General features: G+C 39.6%; 1 pseudogene; it reads left to right on the top strand.

Moving 5' to 3' along the window:
• The first annotated feature begins 13,678 nt into the window (after positions 1–13,678).
• On the top strand, positions 13,679–17,418 carry LOC113261360 (magnesium transporter NIPA2-like; annotated as a pseudogene).
• Positions 17,419–23,151: the final 5,733 nt, after the last annotated feature.

Genomic DNA, 23,151 nt, shown 5'->3' with positions numbered 1-23,151 from the left:
CAACATTGCCTCTATGTGAGAACTATGGGGGCAATCAGAAGCCCCACATAGAGCTCACAACTTAGTGTTTGCTGGAAAAAAATATATATATATATATAAACAAAAAACTATGGCCTTAGTGGATACTGGAGCAGAAGGCATCCTAATTCATAGTAATCCAGAATGGCATTCAGGGACTTTGGCAGCCATTCATGGTGTTGGGGGGAAAACCATAAGGGTGAAGCACACAGTAGTGTATTTGGGAATAGGTAAAAGCCCACTTGCCCCTTAATGCAAGGGTTTTTATTTTCCTAATACCCGAGAATATATTAGGCATGGATATTCTCTTGGGGAAAATGCTGCAAACCTCTGTAGGAAAATTTCACCTTTGAGATAGTGTCTATCTCATAGCTGTCCTATGTAGAATTGCAAGTTGGGATCCTGTGTTACTCCCTCTCCTGCTCCAGGCTGTAAACGTAAAGCAATATCAGCTGCCAAGAGGATTTCAGGAACTATCTGCCACTATACGGGAATTAGCACAAGAACAAATAACAAGGCCAGCACAAGGCTCCTATAACAGCTCTGTATGGCTTGTGAAAAAACTGGACAGCACCTAGAGAATGACGGTTGATTATGGAGAAGTGATTATGGCAGTTCCTGAAATACATGCTGCTGTCCCTAATATCACCCAAATCATTAAACCTAAATAGTACATGATTTTGGATTTAGCCAACATTTTCTTTAGTATTCCTTTGCATCCTGAATCACAAGAGCAATTCATTTCAGCATGGGATGGTCAAGAGTGGGCATTCCAGGCATTGCCATAAGCTTATCTGTGTAGCCCCACTATCTGCCATGGTATGATTGCCCATGGTTTGTCCTTATACCCACCCACCACCTATAGTTAAAAGGTTCCATTATATTGATGATGTGATTCTAAATTCTGAAGACTTGTCTCTGTTACAGTCTTATTTGAATGGTCTCTGCTCTCATTTGAAAAAGTGAGAATAGGCCATCAATCCACAGAAAGTACAAGGCCCTGGGCCATCAGTAAAATTTTTAGGGGTTACTTGGTCAGGTAAGACACAACTTATATCAGGCTCTGTGCATGACTAGATCCAACAATTTCCCATCCCTAACACAGTGAAGCAACTGTAAGTTTCAGGTGTCCTGGAGGACCTTTATCATCCTGCATCTAGCACAATGCCTGAACACTGTCTACCATATGGTAAAAAAGGGAACACATTGGCATTGGGTAGAGGAACATCAAGCTCCTTTGATCAAGCTCAGATATCAGTTGTTTAAGCACAGACCTTAGGTCTGGTATCCCCATGACCCTAGATGATACCTAAGTGGCACTAGATGGATAAGTTGGGCATTATGGCAGGAACAGCATGGAAAGATAACCCCATTAGGCTTTTGGTCACAACTCTGGAAGGGAGTAGAGATACAGTACTCTCCTATTGAACAACAAGTTTTGGGGTCTATAAGGCCCTTCAATAAATGGAGCCCTTAATGGCCACTCTTTTGGTAATTGTCCAGACTGGGTTGCCTATAAAGGTGTGGACAGATGATATATTCACAAGACTAGCATTCGCCACAGCACAAGCCCCTACATTGCAAAAAAGGCATGCTTACTTAGAACCAGGGAGTATGCTCGCCATTGGTCCATCGGGAGCTGAATTGCATGTTATCTTGGGGTGAGTAAAATATGAAATCTTTAATTTTCCCCCAGAACTTCCCATGGAAACTTCTTTTTTTTTGTTTTTAAAGATTTTATTTATTTATTCGACAGAGATAGAGACAGCCAGCGAGAGAGGGAACACAAGCAGGGGGAGTGGGAGAGGAAGAAGCAGGCTCATAGCGGAGGAGCCTGATGTGGGGCTCGATCCCAGAACGCCGGGATCACGCCCTGAGCCGAAGGCAGACACTTAACCGCTGTGCCACCCAGGCGCCCCCCCATGGAGACTTCTTCACAAGTAAACAAAGACACATACCCTATTCCTGAAGATTCTCCAGTAGAGGGAATCCTAATCACCGGACTGTGTTAACAATCCAACCTCAGACTATCTGGTTTGAAACTGGAGATCATAAAAGCAGTCAATGGGCTGAATTGAGGGCTTCATGGATGGTATGCATGCATAAGCCTTGGCCCCTTAACTTCTGCACAGTTGGGCTGTCTATAAGGGTTTGACAACCTGGATGGCTGAAAGGTCTTGGAACAACTGCTAAGTTTTACAAAAACCATTAAGGAAAGCAGAATTATGGAAAGATATATGGGAAAGGACCCTGCTGCCTATCTTATTATCCTTCACGTCTCAGCACATAGGCCTGTCTTACCTCCTGGGAATACTGAGGCAGACAGTAAAGATCAGGGCCCTTACCCCTGTACAATTTCAGAACTGACCGTATGGGTGCATAAGCACAGTGGACATCACAGTGAAACACAGCAAAGGGAGCTACATGCCCCTCCCTATTTGGACATCCTAGCAGCTGTCAGCAAGTGCCTGATCTCCCTTCTGAGACTTAGGAAGGTTTCACAAACCACAGGATGCAACCACTGTGCAACCCAACCAGTTTTAGACTGGCGAACTGATTATAAAGGCCCTCTACTCATGAGCCAAAGGAAAAAATACACCCTAACTTGTGTGGATACAACCACTGGGCTCATGCAAGACTTCTGTAAAAGGGCCAATCAAAATGTTACCATCAATGGCCTAGAACAACTTCATGTCATATACAGATATCCCTGAAGGATAGTGATAGAGGAACACATTTCACTGGACATGGAGTACAGGGCTGGGCTCATGAGTGGGACATACATTGGCAATTTCATTTGTCTCATAATCCATAAGCTGCCAGGCTAATTGAAAGGAAGAATGGCCTTCTTAAAGCTCAACTCAGAGCCCTCCTACAGACACCACAGTTATATGGGTGGATGAAAGTCTTGCCAGAAGCCATAGCCTTGTTAAATTTAATTGGAACAGGCTATGGCGCCACCCTCTATGCATGATTAGATACCAAAACCAGTGTACCTATGACTATTGCTGTCCAGAAAACAAGGCCTGAGACACTGGTTCCTGACCTCATAGCAGGCCAGAGACAAGCGTGGTTCTTCACTTCTTAACACATTCCCATGAGAGGAAGCACTAGGATGGCAGTTGGAATGGCAACCTCCCCCAAGATGAGTTGGCTATTTCTTGCCAGGCTATAAGAAATGTACTGGACAGCTAAAGTGGTCCCTGTCGATCCTGCTGAAGTCGGGCCCCAAATAGCCAATATATACATATTCTGGACAGGCATCTATACTCTAAGTTCGTTATCTAATGTGGTCATTTGCACCACTTTTAATTTTATATATATAGGCTAATTCTTTGCCCCCTGGGCAACATGTCTGGTATGTTCCTCCCTCTCATGAACTTCTGGCTACCTCTGTCCTCATGACAAAGAGAGAAGCCACTAACGTCAGCTTAATAGATGGAGAGGATCTCCCCCAGACAAGTGCCTATTAAGCATTTAATCTTTCATCCTTAGCCTGCTTCTCCTCTCTTTTTCAAGGGAAGGAAACCTTTCTCTGTAATGGGCACAGACCTACGTGGATGGTTTGCAATGGGATTCATGCTAGATATGTCATCTGCTCCCTTTATTTAAGTTACCTTTTTCCAGGTTTTGATGGTGGGTGTCACTCCTACAGGGAAATGATCCCAGGCCCACTTTAATCCAGTGGTTATCAAGCTGGTTTAGAATATGGGACCATAGTGTCAAAATTCTCTGCTGTGTCACCAGTATAGATCTCTTTTCCCATTACTGTCTGTACTACTGCTGTGGTTTATGCCTTCAACTTGAACACCATCTGGCAAAAAACCTGCCCCAAAGAGCCCCTTTCTGATGACTCGGGGGATATCATGAAAGAGGTGGGTGCATGAGATTATAAGAGCCAGAATTGAGGAGTGTGGTGTGTGCACCAGACTAATGTCATTTTGGACAAATCTGCCATGATGATCACTCTGTGACCTGAAGTCTTCTTGAGTATACGCCCTTCCTCCTTATTCTTTTTGTCCCACCATCCATGTAATAACCCTTTAGTATATCCTTGTGTCATAACATCCTTGATCTGCTCAGAGATATGACTGCATTTCCTCCCACGTGGTCTACCAGCACATACTTGCTGGCTTCTAGAGCTATAAAAGTAGGTCTTATGGGAGATAGGGTTGCAGAGATCTACTTGTCTTGCAGCCACTTGAGACATGTTTTTCTGTGCATAAGTCTCTAATAAGCCATTTCCCATCAAGCTGAACTTGTTAACCTTTTTCTTTAGTCTTACTACTCCTTTGGCCTTTTGAGGTAGTTTTACAAATACTTTCATGGAACAGGACTACACCAAAATAAAAATCTTTTGCACAACAAAGAAAGCTGTCAACTAAACAAAAAGGCAACCTAATAAACTGGAGAATATATTTGCAAATGATATATTTGATAAGGAGTTAATATCTAAAATACATAAAGAATTTATATAACTCAACACATAACAAAAAAATCCAATTTAAAAATGAGTAGAGGACCTGAATAGACATGTTTCTGAAGTGGACATACAGATGACCAAGAGATGTATGAAAAGATGCCCAATATGACTAATCATCAAGGAAATACAGATCAAAATCACAATGAGATATCACCTTACACATGTCTGAATGGCTAGTACCAAAAAGAAAGAATAACAAGTGTTGGCAAGGATGTGGAACAAAGGGAACCCTTACGTACTGTTGGTGAGAATGCACATTGGTGCAGCCACTGTGGAAAATTGTATAGAGGTTCCTCAAAAAAATAAAAATAGGCAAAGCAGGAAAAAACATCCAGTGGAAAAAAGACAGTCTCTTCAATAAATAGTGCTGGGAAAATTGGACAGCTACATGCAAAAGAATGAAACTTGACCACTCTCTCACACCATACACAAAGATAAACTCCAAATGGATGAAAGACCTCGATGTGAGACAGGAATCCATCAAAATCCCAGAGGAGAACATAGGCAGCAACCTCTATGACATCGGCCACAGCAACTTTTTTCATGACACATCTCCAAAGGCAAGAGAAACAAAAGAAAAAATGAACTTGGGACTTCATCAAGATAAAAACTTCTGCACAGCCAAGGAAACAGTCAAAAAAACTAAGAGGCAGCCCATGGAATGGGAGAAGATATTTGCAAATGATACTACAGATAAAAGATACAAAGAACTTCTCAAACTCAATACACAAGAAACAAATAAACAAATCATAAAATGGGCAGAAGATATGAACAGACACTTTTCTAATGAAGACATACAAATGGCTAACAGACACATGAAAAAATATTCAAAATCATTAGCCATCAGGGAAATTCAAATCAAAACCACACTGAGATACCACCTTACGCCAGTTAGAATGGCAAAAATTGACAAGGCAAGAAACAACAAATGTTGAAGAGGATGTGGAGAAAGGGGATCCCTCCTGCATTGTTGGTGGGAATGCAAGTTGGTACAGCCACTCTGGAAAACAGTGTGGAGGTCCCTTAAAAAGTTAAAAATGGAGCTACCCTATGACCCAGCCATTGCACTACTGGGTATTTACCCCAAAGATACAGTCGTAGTGAAGAGAAGGGCCTTATGCACCCCAATGTTCATAGCAGCATTGTCCACAATAGCTAAATCGTGGAAGGAGCCGAGATGCCCTTCAACAGATGACTGGATTAAGAAGATGTGGTCCATATATACAATGGAATATTACTCAGTCATCAAAAAGAATGATTTCTCAACATTTGCTGCAACATGGACAGGACTGGAGGAGATAATGCTAAGTGAAATTAGTCAAGCAGAGAAAGACAATTATCATATGGTTTCACTCATTTATGGAACATACGAAGTAGGAAGATCTGTAGGAGAAGAAAGGAAAGAAGAAAGGGGGGTAAACAGAAGGGGGAATGAACCACGAGAGACTATGGACTCTGGGAAACAAACTGAGGGCTTAGGCGGGGGGGGGGGATGGGATAGGCTGGTGATGGGTATTAAGGAGGGCACGTATTGCATGGTGCACTGGGTGTTATACGCAAGTAACGAATCATGGAACTTTACATTAAAAAAAAGGGATGTACTATATGGTGATTAACATAATATAATAAAAAATATTATTATAAAAAATTAAAAAATAAAAATAGAAATATGATCCAGTAATTCCACTACTGGGTCTACTGGGTATTTACCCAAAGAAAATAAAAACACTAATTTGAAAAAATACGTGTACCCTTATGTTTATTACAGCATTATTTATAATAGCCAAGATATGAAAGCAACCCATGTCCATTGATAAATGAATGGATAAAGATCTCTTTCTCTCTCTCTCTCTCTCTCTCTCTCTCACACACACACACACACACACACACACACACACACACTGGAATATTACTTAGCCATAAAAAGAATGAGATCTTACCATTTGTGACAATATGGATAGACCGAGAAGGTATTATGCTAAGTGAAATAAGTCAGACAGAGAAAGACAAATACCATATGATTTCACTTACATGTGGAACCAAAAAAAAAAAAAAACCCCAAAAACAAAACCCAAATGAACAAACAATAACAACAAAAAAACCCCCTCAGACTCTTAAATTCAGAGAACAAACTGGTAATCACCAGAAAGGAGATGGGTGGGGGAGATGGACAATATAAAGAGGATCAAGAGGTACAACCTTCCAGTTATAAAATAAATTAATCACAAAGATGAAAAGTACAGCATAGGAAATATTGTCAATAATACTGTAATAACATGGTATGGTGACAGCTGGCGACTACACTTATTGTGGTGAACACTGAGTAATGCATAGAACAGTTGAATTTCAATGTTGCATACTTGAAACGAATATATTATTGTATGTTAATTAAACTTCAATAAAAAAAATAACTATATTACTTTCAAGCTCATTTCCCCAAAATACAGGTCTTCCTTGACTCATATTGGGGTTACATCCTGATAAACCCAACATAAGTTGAAAATATTTTAAGTCAAAAATGCGTTTAATACATCTAACATTCCGAATATGGTAGCCTAGCTTAATTGTGCCCAGAACACATACATTAGCCCACAGTTGGGCAAAATCATCTAACACAAAGGCTATTTTATAATAGTGTTATTTACTGAATACTAAACTAAAAGTGAAAAACAATGTTTTATGAGTACAGAACGATTACAAGTATATTAATTGTTTACCCTTGTGATTACGGGACTGATTGAGAGCTGTGGCTTGCTGCTGGTGCCCAGGATCACAAGAGAGTACTATACTGCACTTAGCTAGCCTGGGAAAGATCAAAATTCAAATTCCAGGTATGGTTCTTATTGAGTGTGTCTTGCTTTCATACCATAGTGAAGTCAAAAAACCTTAAGTCAAACCATCATAAGTTAGGGGCTGACTGTAGTTAATATTTTAAGTATTTTTTCTAATTTTTTTACACATTTTTAAATAAAATTGGAGTCATTTTATACACATACACACATATGTAAAAATTACACTGTGCTCTTAAAATATCTTAATTATTATACCATGAACATTTAAAAATGTCAAAGTATTAATTTAAAAAATTTAATATTGACAGGAATTACAGAACTCAAAGCAAAATAAAATTATATGCACATTAAGAAGCCTCACTCCATCTTGATCTACCCACCCATCCACCACCATTCCCGCCACCAAAGATTCCTCCCAAGTTCCATCTTTACCATCATCATCACTGTTACAGCTACCATCGCCACCACCACCCTCTCTGCACTATAGAGTAACCACTTCATTAAGTGTTCTTTTACTCTGGGGCATGTGGGATGTTTCCAATATTTTTACCACTGTAAATAATATTTACATCAATTTTTTATGGTATTGCCATGACTTGGCAGTTTCATGACATTCTATTCACTATATTCTATTTTTCTGCCAAACACCAAAGAAATATATTGTTAATTAATTTGTACTTCCATGTTTTACCAAAATAGTGAAGCTAAAGTGTTCCTTAGAATAAGTCTAGTTTAGTTCAATCCCCTCACTTAATAGAAGTAGGAAAGTAAAACAAAGTATGTGACATGTCCAAGGATACAAGCTAGTTACCAGGGGATAGGGATGGAAAACAGGACAGTCTGGCTTCACTATCTGCTTCACAATTGCTCCCCAACCCCCAGGACTGATTCTCTGGTATGATTGACTGGGGTAGTAACCCCCCTCTCCCATCAGTAGTCCAATATATTGCTCTTGGACCTACATGCTTGGTTGAGGTAGACAATCTTCCCAGAAAGAAAGAATACTCAAAGTGAAAAGTGCCTGCATTTCTCTGTTAGAAACCATCTTCAGGTTAAACATCAGGGACATAAGAAATAAAGTGAAAACTGAGAGACTAAGAAGGGGGACGTTTCCAAAGTTTCAGTATTTCTTCTAAATTATGAAGCAGAATCCAGCCAGCTGCCAAGGCAAGAGACAATCTGTGAAACTAGATTCCACCCAAGTTCCTTGGACATCCTCCCTTTCCTTGTTCTTTTCTCTTAAGGCCATATGGAAAATTCCCTGGGACTGAGAAGCCTTTGTCAGCAATATATGTCTGAGAATTTATTTCAAGATAGTATACAGATAAGTGCACAACACATATGTAAAATGATTTTCATTGCAGCCTTTGTTGTAATGAAAATTGGAAAATAAACTAAATTATATTTCCTGAGTATATAGCTTATTTGCCTCCACAGGTTCTCCCAACGTCACCTATGTTTTAGACACTGGTTCACTTTGCTTTCTTTACTTTAGCTATTGCTATGTTGACCCATTCTGCATAGACCCATAAAAGTCCACCTGCTGGGCCCAATCAGCCACACGCATAGTCTCTAGCTCTTTCTAACACTTCAGATGGAGAACTGCACTGCAGAACAGATATGGCTTGGCAAATGGCTGCCAAAGATGCTGAGTGACGAGAGCGCGTATGAGGGACTAAACTTCCTTGTGAGGAAAACTTTGACCAAATGAAAAGAGGAGAAGAAAGGTAGCTGGCAGACAGATCCCTCCTCCCTCCCTCCCTCCAAAGACTGTTCTAAGGCATGACTTCATATAGTCTTTCTGGGTTTATGTGACATCGCAGGACAAGTATACCTGTCAAAGAGTAGGTTTTACCTCTTATAGTCTCATCGTGAAGCAAAAGATATCATGTGGCATGGTTTCTCATCTTTCACTACTTCACGCATTTTTTCCTTCTCTGTTGCTGTCTTGGGATTGTACCTCCCAAATAAACATAAACATCTATTGCTTGTCTTGGGTTCTGTTTCATAGGGAACCTAGGCTAAGGCAAATTGGTTTTAAAAACTGGTCTTAAAAATTGAACTCGCTGGGCACCTGGGTGGCTTAGTTGGTTAAGCATCTACCTTTGGCTCAGGTAATGATCCCGGGGTCCTAGGACAGAGTCCCACACAGGTCTCCCTGCTCAGCAGGGAGTCCGCTTCTCCCTCTCCCTCTACCCCTTCCCCCTCCACTCACACTCTTTCTCAAATAAATAAATATTTTTTAAAAATTTGAAGTCATCAACAGTAGCAACTCAAAATGATGATGTATACTTAATATCTGCTAATTTGGAAAGAGCTCTGAGTCATATTTTTGGAGGGAAGTTAACCCCGGTTTTTTCTAAATAGTAAGAGTTTGGACATTTCCTTTTTTTAACCATCGTGGATTATTATTACAGTTTTTAAAAAAGATTTTATTTATTTACTTGAGAGGGAGACCATGTGCAAGCAGGGGGAGGAACAGAGAGGGACAAGCAGACTCCCGGCTCAGCGCAGAGCCCCACAGGGGCTCAATCCCATGACCCTGATATCATGACCTGAGCTGAAACCCAAAGTCTGACACCCAACCAACTGAGCCACCCAGGTGCCCCTACTGTTACAGTGTTTACCAAAAGTATAAGCTTACAAACAATCATTTCTGCAAGTGCAATTTTTACACTAAAGTGTTGACAAAATTTTCAACACTATAAAATTTGTTCTAATGAATAAATTTTAAGTATAAATATCTTATCAATGCCAAATCTACATGGAAGTAATTTTTACATGTGTAAATAGATACATAATATATAAAGTAAATCATTTTTTAATGGAACTTTGATCTAATCAATTTCTTTTTCTTAAATGAGGTTGTCTACCAATAAATCACTTTATTCAGTGTCCAGTTTCAGAAATGCCATTTAATAATTGCCTATTTACAAAGAACAATAGTCCTTTTATGACACTCAAAGACTTTTGGCTTGTAGACTTGTAGACAGAGTTCACTGTACTATTTTTAACTGTCCACACAAATTGGTCATAAAAGGATGGCATTTAGGGTTAGTTCAGTCAGTTCCCTGCAGAATTCAATAATAAACCTGTAGCTAAACTTAGAAATGCTATTTTATCATTTACATGTGAAGTGGGCTTTTTTTCCCATTTACGGTGTATCAGCCAATTTAAATAAGCAACTTATATTTGAGTAAAGCTTTTCATCCACGTGTGCAACCCAAATGGAAAAATTTAAAGCCAAATAAAAACATACTAAAAATAAAGATGCTGCCAAATTTTAGATCCAAATAAATTATGAAAAAGGATTCTAAATTCAGATATGATGCCAATGTACAGAGATAGTATGACAAAGGTTAGTTACAGAAAGAACCATAATCAACTCCGAAATATCACTTCTAGTGGAGAAGAGAAGATGAAGATTAAAAGCAATGGCTTAGTCAAAAGGTATCAACTTCTAACACACATGTCCCATGCCTGGTGAGATACATAATTAAAAGGGTGTGTCGAATTTGCATTGACATGGATGGAACTGGAGGGGATTACGCTAAGTGAAATAAGTCAAGTGGAGAAAGACAATTATAATATGGCTTCACTTATATAGGGAACATAAGGAATAGCACTGAGGACCATAGGGGAAGGGAGGGAAAACTGAAGGGGGAGAAATCAGAGACGGAGATGAACCATGAGAGACTATGGACTCTGGGTAACGGAGCGTTTTGGGGCGGGGGGAGATGGGGTAACAGGATGATGGGTACTGAGGAGGGCAGGTGTTGTGATGAGCACTGGGTGTTATACAGAACTAATGAATCATTGAACACCACATCAAAAACTGATGATGTACTATATAGTGGTTAACTGAACATACATACATGCATAAAAGGGTGTGTGGATAACACTATGACACAAGAGCAAAGAAAATAGTCATTATTTTAAGCTTATATTAATGAAATTATCAGCACTCCCTTATTGTCCTCCTAACTGGATGGATTCGGAGTTTCTTGCACATTTTTCTTACAGTATCTAAAGTTCTCTGAAGACCAGGGCATGTAATATATGTGGTCTGTTCTGTCTTGTCCTCCAGGCTCCACCTGCGGTCCAACAGTGACAATACTAAGAAAATTCCCTCCATCTTTCATGGCTCTCCCCAGTTCTTCCTCACTTCTCAGGCTAGGAGTCAAACTTGCATTAACTATATGATGTACTCTTCCTCTTGTCATTACTAATATCAGTTTAGTCACTTCTAAAGATATTTTGCTGTGCTTCTGAGAGAAAAAAATTTATCCCATAAACAATTCAACACTTTTGTAAGGCCTCAGGCAAAAAACATGTTCCCATTTTGCTTGTATGCACCTGGACCCACCAGACAGCACTCCTCTATTTTTCTTCCCACTCTACCATCTTCACCATTTTATATGATGCTGTCACACATCCACTTACTCATTTAACAAGGCTTTTTCAGCGTACACTGGACTCAGCTACTGTGCTCAGTTCTGGAAATTTCTGTCCTCTTGGAGCTCCCTTTCTAGTGAGGATTCGAATAGACATGGAACAAACTATCACCCAAAGCATAATTATAAACTCTGGTAAGTGTTGTGAAGAAACATTCCAAAAAGCTAATAAAACAAATAATGAAGATAATGAACTATTTTGGCAGGACTGAAGGCATGTTCCAGGGAAAGCTTCCCTAAGCAAGTAACGTTCATGCTGATATCCAAAGGAGTTTTCTAGGCAAAAAGAAGGAGTGTGCCAGGCAGAAGGAAGAGGTTGTGACAATTCATGATACAGTCCGTGAATGAAAGAATTTTGGTGTACTGGCGCTACATAAATTTGGAAGTTTGGAGGGTACCTAAATTCTACAAAATTCTGGCCAGGACGTGTAAGCACAAAGCCATTCACACCCTCTCCACTTTCTCTAGTATTTCATTTCTGGAGCTGCCCCTGGTAACATGTCCCAGTGTTCTCCCTTCCAAGAATCCCAACTGGGAGGTTTTACAGAAGCAGAACCTCCAGCGTCCCAGCCAGACAACACGATGACCATAAAATGAACTTACTCCTGGTATAGTACATTGGATGCAACTTTATAGATGATAAAGTGTAACCAGTGAGGATTGTAGCAGCAAAGGATGGTACAGTACACTAGGCTGGCAAAAAACAATGATTTTGTTGGATTCCTGTCTCACATCGAGGTCTTTCATCCATTTGGAGTTTATCTTTGTGTATGGTGTGAGAGAGTGGTCAAGTTTTATTCTTTTGCATATAGCCGTCCAATTTTCCCAGCACCATTTATTGAAGAGACTGTCTTTTTTCCACTGGATGTTTTTTCCTGCCTTGTCAAAGATTAGAGTTGAGGGTCCATTTCTGGGTTCTCTATTCTGTCCCATTGGTCTATGTGTCTGTTTTTGTGCCAGTACCATGCTGTGTTGGTGATCACAGCTTTGTAGTATAGTTTGAAATCCGGCAATGTGATGCCCCCAGCTTTGTTCTTCCTTTTCAAGATTTCCTTGGCAATTCGGGGCCTTTTCTGGTTCCACACAAATTTTAGGCTTGTTTGTTGCAGCTCTTTGAAAAATGTCATTGATATTTTGATTGGGATGGCGTTGAAAGTGTAAATTGCTTTGGATAGCATAGACATTTTAACTATGTTTATTCTTCTGATCCATCAGTATAGAATGTTTTTCCATCTTTTTGTCAATGTCTTTCATCAGTGTTCTGTAGTTTCTAGACTATAGATCCTTTACCTCTCTGGTTAAGTTAATTCTGAGATATTGTATGGGTTTTTGTGCTATTGTAAATGGAATGGATTCCCTAATTTCTCTTTCTTCAGTCTCATTGTTCGTGTATAAAAATGCAACTGATTTCTGAGCATTGATTTTGTATCCTGCCACATTACTGAATTGTTCTATGAGTTCTAGTAATTTGGGGATGGAGTCTTTTGGGTTTTCCATATAAAGTATCATGTCATCTGCGAAGACAGACAGTTTGACTTCTTTGCCAATCTGAATACCTTTTATTTCTTTTCATTTTCTGATTGCTGTTGCAAGGACTTCTAGTACTATGTTGAACAATAATGGTGAGAGTGGGCATCCTTGTTGTGTTCCTAATCTTAAGGGAAATGCTTTCAGCTTTTCCCCATTGAGAACGATATTCTCTGTAGGCTTTTCATAGATGGTTTTTATGAAATTGAGGAATGTACCCTCTATCCCTACACTCTGAAGGATTTTAATCAGGAAAGGATGCTGTATTTTGTCAAATGCTTTTTCTGCATCAGTTGAAGGGATCGTATAGCATTTGAAGATTGCATAAGCCTGCCTCCAGCACCAGCAGTTTCTCTGTTTTGTGATCAGTGTGACTCACAAGAACTTCTTTAGTAATAAATGAAATGACCCACGGGTGTGGAGAATACGACTTTTACATTGGTCTGGAATTGCCTATAAGCTCCAGCAATTTCATTGTCAAGAGTTTCATTTTGGGGGGGTGGGGAAAGGCCTTCTACAACTTGCCAGGAAAGACTCCATGAAAGCAGGTCAAGGTGGCCATGCATATCTTAATAATGGTTGTGGTAGGCTGGATTGCTATCAATGGGAGCAGGTGAGGCGGCCAACTTTGCTGGATATGCCTTTGCACCAGCCACCCTAGTGACTCTAGTGACTCCGTTAGGATGCTCTCAGCATCCAAGTAAGTGCCATTCTTGCTTCATACTTTCTGAATGAAAGACTTAATCTTCATGGGAAATTGGATGTTTGCTAAGTGTTCTAGGATCTACAGTTATGGTCCTTCATGCTCCAAAAGAAGAGGAGATCGAGACTTTCAATGAAATGTCTCACAAGCTGGGAGATCCAAGTTTTGTGGTCTTTGCAACACTTGTGTTCATTGTGTCATTGATATTAATCTTCATGGTGGGACCTCACCCTGGACAGACCAACAATCTTGTGTACATCACAATCTGCTCTGTAATTGGAACGTTTTCAGCCTCCTGTGTTAAGGGCTTGGGCATTGTTATCGAAGAGCCGTTTGCTGGAAAGCCTGTGCTACAACATTCCCTGGCCTGGATTCTGCTGCTCAGCCTTACAGTCTGTGTGAGCACTCGGATTAATTACCTGAACAGGGCCCTGGATATATTCAGCACTTCCATTGTGGCTCCCAAAATATTACGTATTCTTTACAACATCAGTTTTAACTTGTTTAGCTATTCTTTTTAAGGAGTGGCAAGATACGCCTGTTGATGATGTCACTGGTACTTTGGGTGGCTTCTTTACAATCGTATTGGGAAATTCTTGATGCATGCCTTTAAAGATATCAGCTTTACTCTCCCTGTGTCTTTTCAAAAAGACAAAAAAGCAAGGAATGGCAATCTAACATGTATGAAGTTCTTAATAATAATGAAGAAAGCTTAACCTGTGGAATTGAACAGTACAGTGGTGAAAATATCTCCTGAAGAAATGGAAATCTCACAGCTTTTTTAAGAAAAATGTAATTAAAAGGTTAATCTACAATTGTGTTATAAAGTGAATTTGATATCAGAATGTGTCTGAAAAAAACATCGGATTAACTCCAAATGGATTAAAGAACTAAGTGTGAGACCTGAAACCATAAAACTGCTAGAAAATAACATAGGTAATAACTTCTTTGACATCAGCCTTAACAACATTTTTCTAGATATATCGCCTCAGGCAAGCAAAACAAAAGCAAAAACAAACTATTGGGACTATACCAAAATTAAAATCTTTTGCACAGCAAAGAAAACCATCAACAAAATGAAAAGGCAATCTAGTGGATGGGAGAAGATATTTGCAAATGATATATCTAAAGGGGTTAACATCCAAAATACATAAAGAATTTACGCAACCCAGCACCAAAAAAGCAAATAATCTGATTTTTAAATGGGCAGAAGGCCCGAATAGACATTTTTCCAAAGAAGACATCCAGATGGCCAACAGACACATGAAAAGATGCTCAATCATTCATTATCAGGAAAATACAGTTCAAAACCACAATGAGATATCACCTTCTATCAGTCAGAATGACTAATACCAAAAAGACAATAAATAACCAGTGTTGGCATGAATGTGGAGAAAAAGGAACTCTTGTACACTATTGATGAGAATGTAAATTGATGCAACCACTGTGGGAAACAGTATGAAGCTTTCTCAAAAAATTAAAAATTAAGAAGATCCAGTCCAAGGTGGCAATGTAGGAAGATTCTGAACTCACCTCCACAGACATACCAAAGCTATGCCTAATTATAAAGCAATTCCTCCTTAAGAAAAACGGAGGGCTGACTGAAGAGCTTCTGTGCAACAAAAGATAGAGGGAATAGCAAGAGAGAGGGAAGCACAGTAGCAAAGGGAAACCCTAACCTCAATGCTACAAACTGTAGTGGGGAGGGAGAGTACAAGGGACCAAGAGCAGATTAATCATTTCATAGAAAACAAATAGCCACAATTTAAAGGATAAACTATTTCGTAGAAGATTTGGCCTTAGAACCCTGCCAAACTGCAGGGGAGCTGCTGGAACTTTCTCTATGTCAGAGGGGATGTTGAATGTTACGGTTTACACTCCCTGACCACCTCTAGAGTGCAGATGGAAACAGTGTCTGGATGCCATAGCCAGGCTGCCTCATCAGGAGCACTGGGTCCCTAGTCCACACCAGCCCCAGACGTCCTGGGGCACAGAAAAATAGCTATAGTTTTAAAAAGCAACTAGTATATAAAATAGCAACCCTAGAACTCTGCCAAATGGTAGGAGAGTCATGAGAACTTGTTAGAGTTTACACTCCCTCTCCGCCTTGATAACGCAAATGGGAGTAGTGTCCAGGTACCCTAACCGGCTTGCCACCTCACACCACACCAACTCTAGCCATCCCACCAAGGTGGCTCCTGGTGGCACACAATAGGACACCCTTCGTCAGCGCTCACTATAGCTTCAGCTATCATTCAAAGGTGACACAGAGGCAAAGAACCCTGGAACACTCCAGGCCTGTACCACTCTGACTTCATACAGCTTGCTAGGGCACCCCTGGCACAGAATGCTCCAGGTTCTCCTGGCTGGCACCTGCTGCAGCTCCAGCCACCTCACCAGTGTGCCTCCTGCATGGAGCACCCCGGGAAACTCTGGTCCAAGTCTGCTTCATTTGTGACCACTTGGCCAAGACACCCTCTGAGCAATCCCCCCAGAACACCCTGACAGGGTGACCCTGCTCTCAGCACCCCAGGGCAGCCCAAGACACCCTGACTTGCATCCCCTGGCCTGCACTCACTCTGGCTTTAGCTGTCCTGCCAGAGTGCCCTCCATGTGAAGAGCTCCAGGACTCTGCATCTTTACCCACCTCATCTTTAACTATCCTGTCAAGATGCCCTCGACACATAGAGTCCCAGGACCCCTTCTGCCTCTTCAGCTTTAGCTTTTGCACCAGGGGACCCATTGCATGAAACACCCTGGGATTCCCCCAGGCTGTGCTGGCCTCAGATCCTGTTGCCTCGCCAGGGACCCCTGGTGCTGAGCACCCCAGGGCATATTGCACCCACTTCGGCTTCAGCCGTCCTGTCACGGTGTTCTCTCTGAATAGTCTTGAGACCCTCCTTGCCTGTAGCCACTTCAACTTTAGCTGCCCAATTCATGGAGAGTGCCTGGACCACCCGGCTGGGCCTCACCTCAGCTCTAGCAACTTGCCAGGACACCTACTGTGCAGAGCCTGGGAACACCCAAGTGTAGATCCACTTCAGCTTCAGCTGTCCTGCCCGGACACACACTATGCAGGGAGCCCCAGGAACCCCCAGCTTGCACTTACTTCGGCTTCAGCTGTCCTGTCAGGGTGCTTTCTGTACATAGCACCTCAGGGCCCCACTGGCCTCACCAACTTCAGCTTTAGCTGTCCTGTTGTCTTGCTCTCTTTGCAAAAAGCATAAGAATAACACCAGCCTGTGTCCACTTCAGCTTCAACTGTCCTGGCAGTGTGCCCCCTGCACAGATCGCCCTGCAACTCCTCAGCTTGTGCCCACTGCAGCTTCAGCTGTACCCCCAGGGAACCTTCTGTGTGAAGAGCCCCCAAAACAGCCCACCCCATGCCCATTCAGCTCCAGCCATCCCACTAGGACAGTGCCAGCACAGAGTGCCCTGTGACCCCCAACCCAAACCAACCACAGCTCCACCCAACCAGCAAAAGCCACCAAACATGCAGCCTACACAGGGGATGAACATACACTAGACCATTTTTCAAGTTTAGGAGAAGTAGCTGTTCCATCTAATTCATAAAAACAAACACAGAAAATCAAACAAAAGACGAATATGCTCCAAAAGAAAAAACAAGACAAAACCTCCAGAAAAAGAAGAAATGAGGACAAACAGTCTGCCCGATAAGTAGTTTAAAGTAATGATCATAAACACGCTCATCGGGCTGGAGAGAAGAGTGGAAAAAAATCAGAGAGGCCTTCAACAAAGAGATAGAAAATATTAAAAAGAACTAAGGGTCTCTCATGGTTTTGCTCCCTCTCTGATGACTTCCCATTCAGTTTTCCCTTCCTTCCTCTATGATCCTCTGTGCTGTTTCTTGTATTCCACATGAGTGAAACCATATGATAATTGTCTTTCTCTGATTGACTTGACTCTTAACTATGGGAACAAACTGAGAGCTGCTGGAGGGGAGATGGGTGGGGGATGGGGTAACTGGGTGATGTGATGAGCACTGAGTGTTATATGCAACTGATGAATGATTGAACTCTACATCTGAAGCTAATGATGTACTCTATGTTGGCTAATTGAATTTAAGGAAGGAAGGAAGGAAGGAAGGACTAATCAGAGTTGAAGAACATGATAATTGAAATAAATACATTAGAGGGAATCAATAGATTAAATGATGCAGAAGAACAGGTCACCAATTTGGAAAACAGGATAAAGGAAAGTACTCAAGCTCAACAGCAAAAATAAAAGGATTTTAATAAATGAAGATAGATTAAGGGTTCTGTTGGACAACATCAAGCACAAAAACATTTGTATTATCAAGATCTCAAAGGAGAAGAGAGAGAGAAAGCGGAAGAAAACTTATTTGAGGAAATAATAGCTGAAAACTTCCATAACCTATGGAAGGAACTAGATATCCAGGTTGAGGAAGCACAGAGTTCCAAGCAAGAAAAATCTAAGGAAGTTCACACCATGACACATAATAATTAAAATATCAAAGATTAAAGATAAAAAGAATTTTATTTTTTATATATTTTTTATTTAATTCAATTAGCCAAAATAGAGCACATCATTAGTTTTTGATGTAGTGTTCAGTGATTCACTAGCTGTGTATAACACCCAGTGCTCATCACATCATATGCCCTCCTTAATGCCCATAACCCAGGTACCCCAACCCCCACCTCCCTTTCCACAACCCTCATTTTGTTTCCCAGACTCAAGAGTCTCTCATGGTTTGTCTCCCTCTCTGATTTTCTCCAATTCAGTTTTGCCTCCCTTCCCCTATGATGCTCTGCACTATTTCTTATGTTCCACCTATAAGTGCAACCATATGATAATTGTCTTTCTCTGATTGACTTATTTCATTTAGCATAATACCCTCCAGTTCCATCCATGTTGATGTAAATGGTAAGTATTCATCCTTTCTGATGGCTAATATTCCATTGTATATATGAACCACATCTTTTTTATCCATTCATCCATTGAAAGACATCTTGACTCTTTCCACTATTTGGCTATTGTGAACATTGCTGCTATGAACATTGGGGTGCAGGTGCCCCTTCTTTTCCCTGCACCTGTATCTTTGGGGTAAATACCCAGTAGTGTGATTGCTGGGTCATAGGGTAGCTTTATTTTTAACTTCTTGAGAAACATCCATAATGTTTTCCAGCATGGCTGTACCAGCTTGCATTCCCACCAACAGTGTAAGAGGGTTCCCCTTTCTCTGAATCCTCAACAACATCTATTATTACCTGTGTTGTTAATTTTAGCCATTTTGACAGGTATAAGGTGGTATCTCATAGTGGTTTTGTTTTCTATTTCCCCGATGAGGCATGATATCCAGCATCTTTTCATGTGTCTATTAGCCATCTGATGTCTTCTTTGGAAAAATGTCTATTCATGCCTTCTGCCCATTTCTTAACTGATTTATTTGTTTTTTGGGTGTTGAGTTTGAGAAGTTCTTTATAGAGCTTGGATACCAGCCCTTTATCAGCTATGTCATTCGCAAATATCTTCTCCCATTCTGTAGGTTGCCTTTTAGTTTTGTTGACTGTTTCCTTTGCTGTGCAGAAGCTTTTTTTTTTGTTTTTTCACTTTTTTTTATTATATTATGTTAGTCACCATATAGTACATCCCTAGTTTTTGATGTAAGCTTTTTATCTTGATGAAGTCTCAATAGTTCATTTTTGCTTTTGTTTCCCTTGCCTTTAGAGACATGTCTTCCAGGAAGTTGCTGTGGCCAACGCCAATAAAAAGAATTTTAAAAGTAGCAGGAGAAAAGCAAAAAGTTTTATATAAGGCAAATGCCATATGGCTCTTAGCTCATTTGTCAGCAGAAACTTTGTAGGTCAGATGGCAATGGCAAGATATATTCAACGTGGTGAAAAGAAAAATAATCTACAACCAAAAATCTTTACCCAGCAAAGTTATCATTCAGATTTGAAGGAAAGCTAAAGAGTTTAGCAAATAAACAAAAATTAAACAAGATTATCACCACTAAACCAGCCCTACAAGAAATGTTAAAGATACTTCTTTAAGTGGAAAAGAAAATGACATAATTAGACATAAGAAAATTATGAATAAAAAGATGTAAAATATGACATATACACAAAACAGGGAGGAAGGTGCAAAAAAATGTTTTTTAAGAATGTATTTGAACTTAAATGACCATCAACTTAATAGGGACCACTATATATAACGGAGGTTATATGTAAATCTCAGGGTAACCACAAACCCAAAACCTTTAATAGATATGCAAAGAATATAGAAAAAGAAAACTTAAAATAACACCACAAAAAGTAATCAATCACAAAGAAACAGAGCAAGAAAGGAAGAAAGAAACAGAAAAGAACTAAAAAATAACCAGAAAATGATTAACAAAATGGCAGTAAGTACATACCTATCAATAATTACTTTAAACATAAGTGGTCTAAATGCTCCAATCAAAAGACATAGAGTGTCGGAATAGATTAAAAATAAAGACCCATCAACATGCTGCTGACAAGAGACTCATTTCAGATTTAAGGAAAAATACAGACTGAAAGTGAAAGCAAAGAAAAAGTATTCCATGCAAATGGAAGTTAAAAGAAAAAAAAAGCATACTAGCAATACATCAGACCACTATCAGACTATCAGACCACTGAATCAAGACTGTATCAAAACTGTAACAAGAGACAAAGAAGGGCAATACATAACGATAAAGGGATTAATCTGACAAAAAGTTTGTTAATATTATAATTGTAATAATTGTACATATCTATGCACCCAACATGGGAGCACCTAAGTACATAAAGCAAATATTAAAAGATATAAAGGGAGAAACTGACAGTAAAACAATAATAGTAGGGGACTTTAACACCCCATTCACATCAATGGATACATTATGTAGGCAGATAATCAATAAGGAAACAGTGTCTTTGAACAACATGACAGACCAGATGAACTTAACAGATAAATACAGAATAGTTCATTCAAAAATAGAATACACACTCTTTTCAAGTGCACATAGAAAATTCTCCAGGATAGACCACATTAGGCTGCAAAAATGTCTCAATATGTTGAAGAGGATTAAAGTAGTATCATGCATCTTTTCCAACCACAATGGTTGAATGATATGAAAATCAAACTACAAATCTATAACAAGAAAAAAACTGGAAAACACACAAACACATGGAAGCTAAACAACGTACTACTAAGCAACCAATGGGTCAACAAAGAAATAAAATAAGAAATCAAAAAATAAATGGATACAAATGAAAATAAATACAATGGTTCAAAACCTTTTGGATATAGCAAAGGTAGTCTACGGCCATAACACCCTGAACGCGCCCGATCTCATCGGATATAGCAAAGGTAGTTCTGACAGGGAAATTTTAGTGATACAGGTCTAACTCCAAAAATAAGAAAAGGCTCAAATAAACAATCTAACCTCACACTTAAAGTAACTAGAAAAAGAGAAACCAAGCCCAGGGTGAGTAAAAGGACAGAATAATGAAGATCACAGCAAAAACAAATGACAGACACTAAAATAATCAATAGAGAAGATCAATGAAACCAGGATCTGATTCTTTGAAAAGACAAACAAATTGATAAACCTTTAGTCAGATTCATCAAGAAAAAAGAGAGAGGACACAAATAAATACAATCAGAAATGAACAAGGCGAAATAATGACTAACACCACAGAGACACAAAAGATTATAAGAGAATATTGTAAAAAATTATATATCAACAAACTGGAAAACATAGAAGAAATGGATAACTTTCCAGAAACCTATAATCTTCCAAAACTGAGTTACAAAGAAAAAGAAAATCTGAACAGACTTATTAGTAACTAAGTTAAATCAGTAATCAAAAAACTATCAAAAAAACAAAAGAAGATGTGGTCCATATATACAATGGAATATTACTCAGCCATCAGAAAGACAGATTACCCAACATTTGCAGCAACATGGATGGGACTGGAGGAGATTATGCTCAGTGGAATAAGTCAAGCAGAGAAAGACAATTATCACATGGTTTCACTCATTTATGGAACATAAGAAATAGCAGGGAGATCAGTAGGAGAAGGAAGGGAAGAATGAAGGTGGGGTAAACAGAAGGGGGAATGAACCATGAGAGACTATGGACTCTGGGAAACAAACTGAGGGCTTCAGAGGGGAGGGGGATGGGGGATTGGGACAGGCTGGTGATGGGTATTAAGGAGGGCACATATTGCATGGAGCACTGGGCGTTATATGCAAACAATGAATCATGGAACTCTACCTCAAAACCTAAGGATGTACTGTATGGTAACTAACATAACATAATAAAAAATTTTTAAACACACACACACACACACACACACACACACACACACACAAAAGCCCAGGACAAGATGGACGCACAAATGACTTCTTCCAAATATTTTTAAAAGATTTAACACTATACTTGTCAAAATATTCCAAAAATAAAAGGAATGGGTACTAAGGAGGACACTTGTTGTGATGAGCCCTGGGTATTGTGTGTATGTGATGAATCACTAAATTTTACACTTGAAATGAATATTACACTGTATGTTAACTAACTGGAATTTAAATAGAAATTTGGAGAAAAAAAGGGAAAGAAAGTTTCCAACTACATTCTATGAGGCCAGCATTACCCTGATATCAAAACCAAAGACACTACAAAAAAAGAAAACTATAGGCCAATATCCATGATGAACATAAATGCAAAAATCCTTAATGTAGTATTACCAAACTGCATCCAGCAATACATTAAAAGGATCATACATGCAATGAGGTGGGGTTTATTCCAGAGTCTCAAGGATGGTTCAATATTCACAAAGAAATCAATGTGAAACATAAATCGAGAAAACCAAGCATAAAATTATATGACCATCTCAATAGTTGCAGAAAAAAACATTTAACAAAAATTCATTCATGATTAAAAACTCTCAACAAAGTGGGTTTAGAGGAAACATACCTCAACACATAATAAAGGCCATATATGACAAACCCACAGCTAACATCATACTCAAAGGTGAAAAACGGAAAGTTTTTCCTTTAAGATCAGGAACAAGACAAGGATATTCATTCTCATCACTTTTATCCAATTTCCAGTAGTACTGGAAGTCCTAGCTATTTCAATCAGACAAGAAGAAATAGAAGGGATAAAAATTGGTAAGGAGGAAGTAAAAC

This window comes from Ursus arctos, unplaced genomic scaffold, assembly GCF_023065955.2.
Source record: "Ursus arctos isolate Adak ecotype North America unplaced genomic scaffold, UrsArc2.0 scaffold_29, whole genome shotgun sequence".
Taxonomy (NCBI): domain Eukaryota; kingdom Metazoa; phylum Chordata; class Mammalia; order Carnivora; family Ursidae; genus Ursus; species Ursus arctos.
This window is presented reverse-complemented; position numbering and strand designations above follow the sequence as displayed.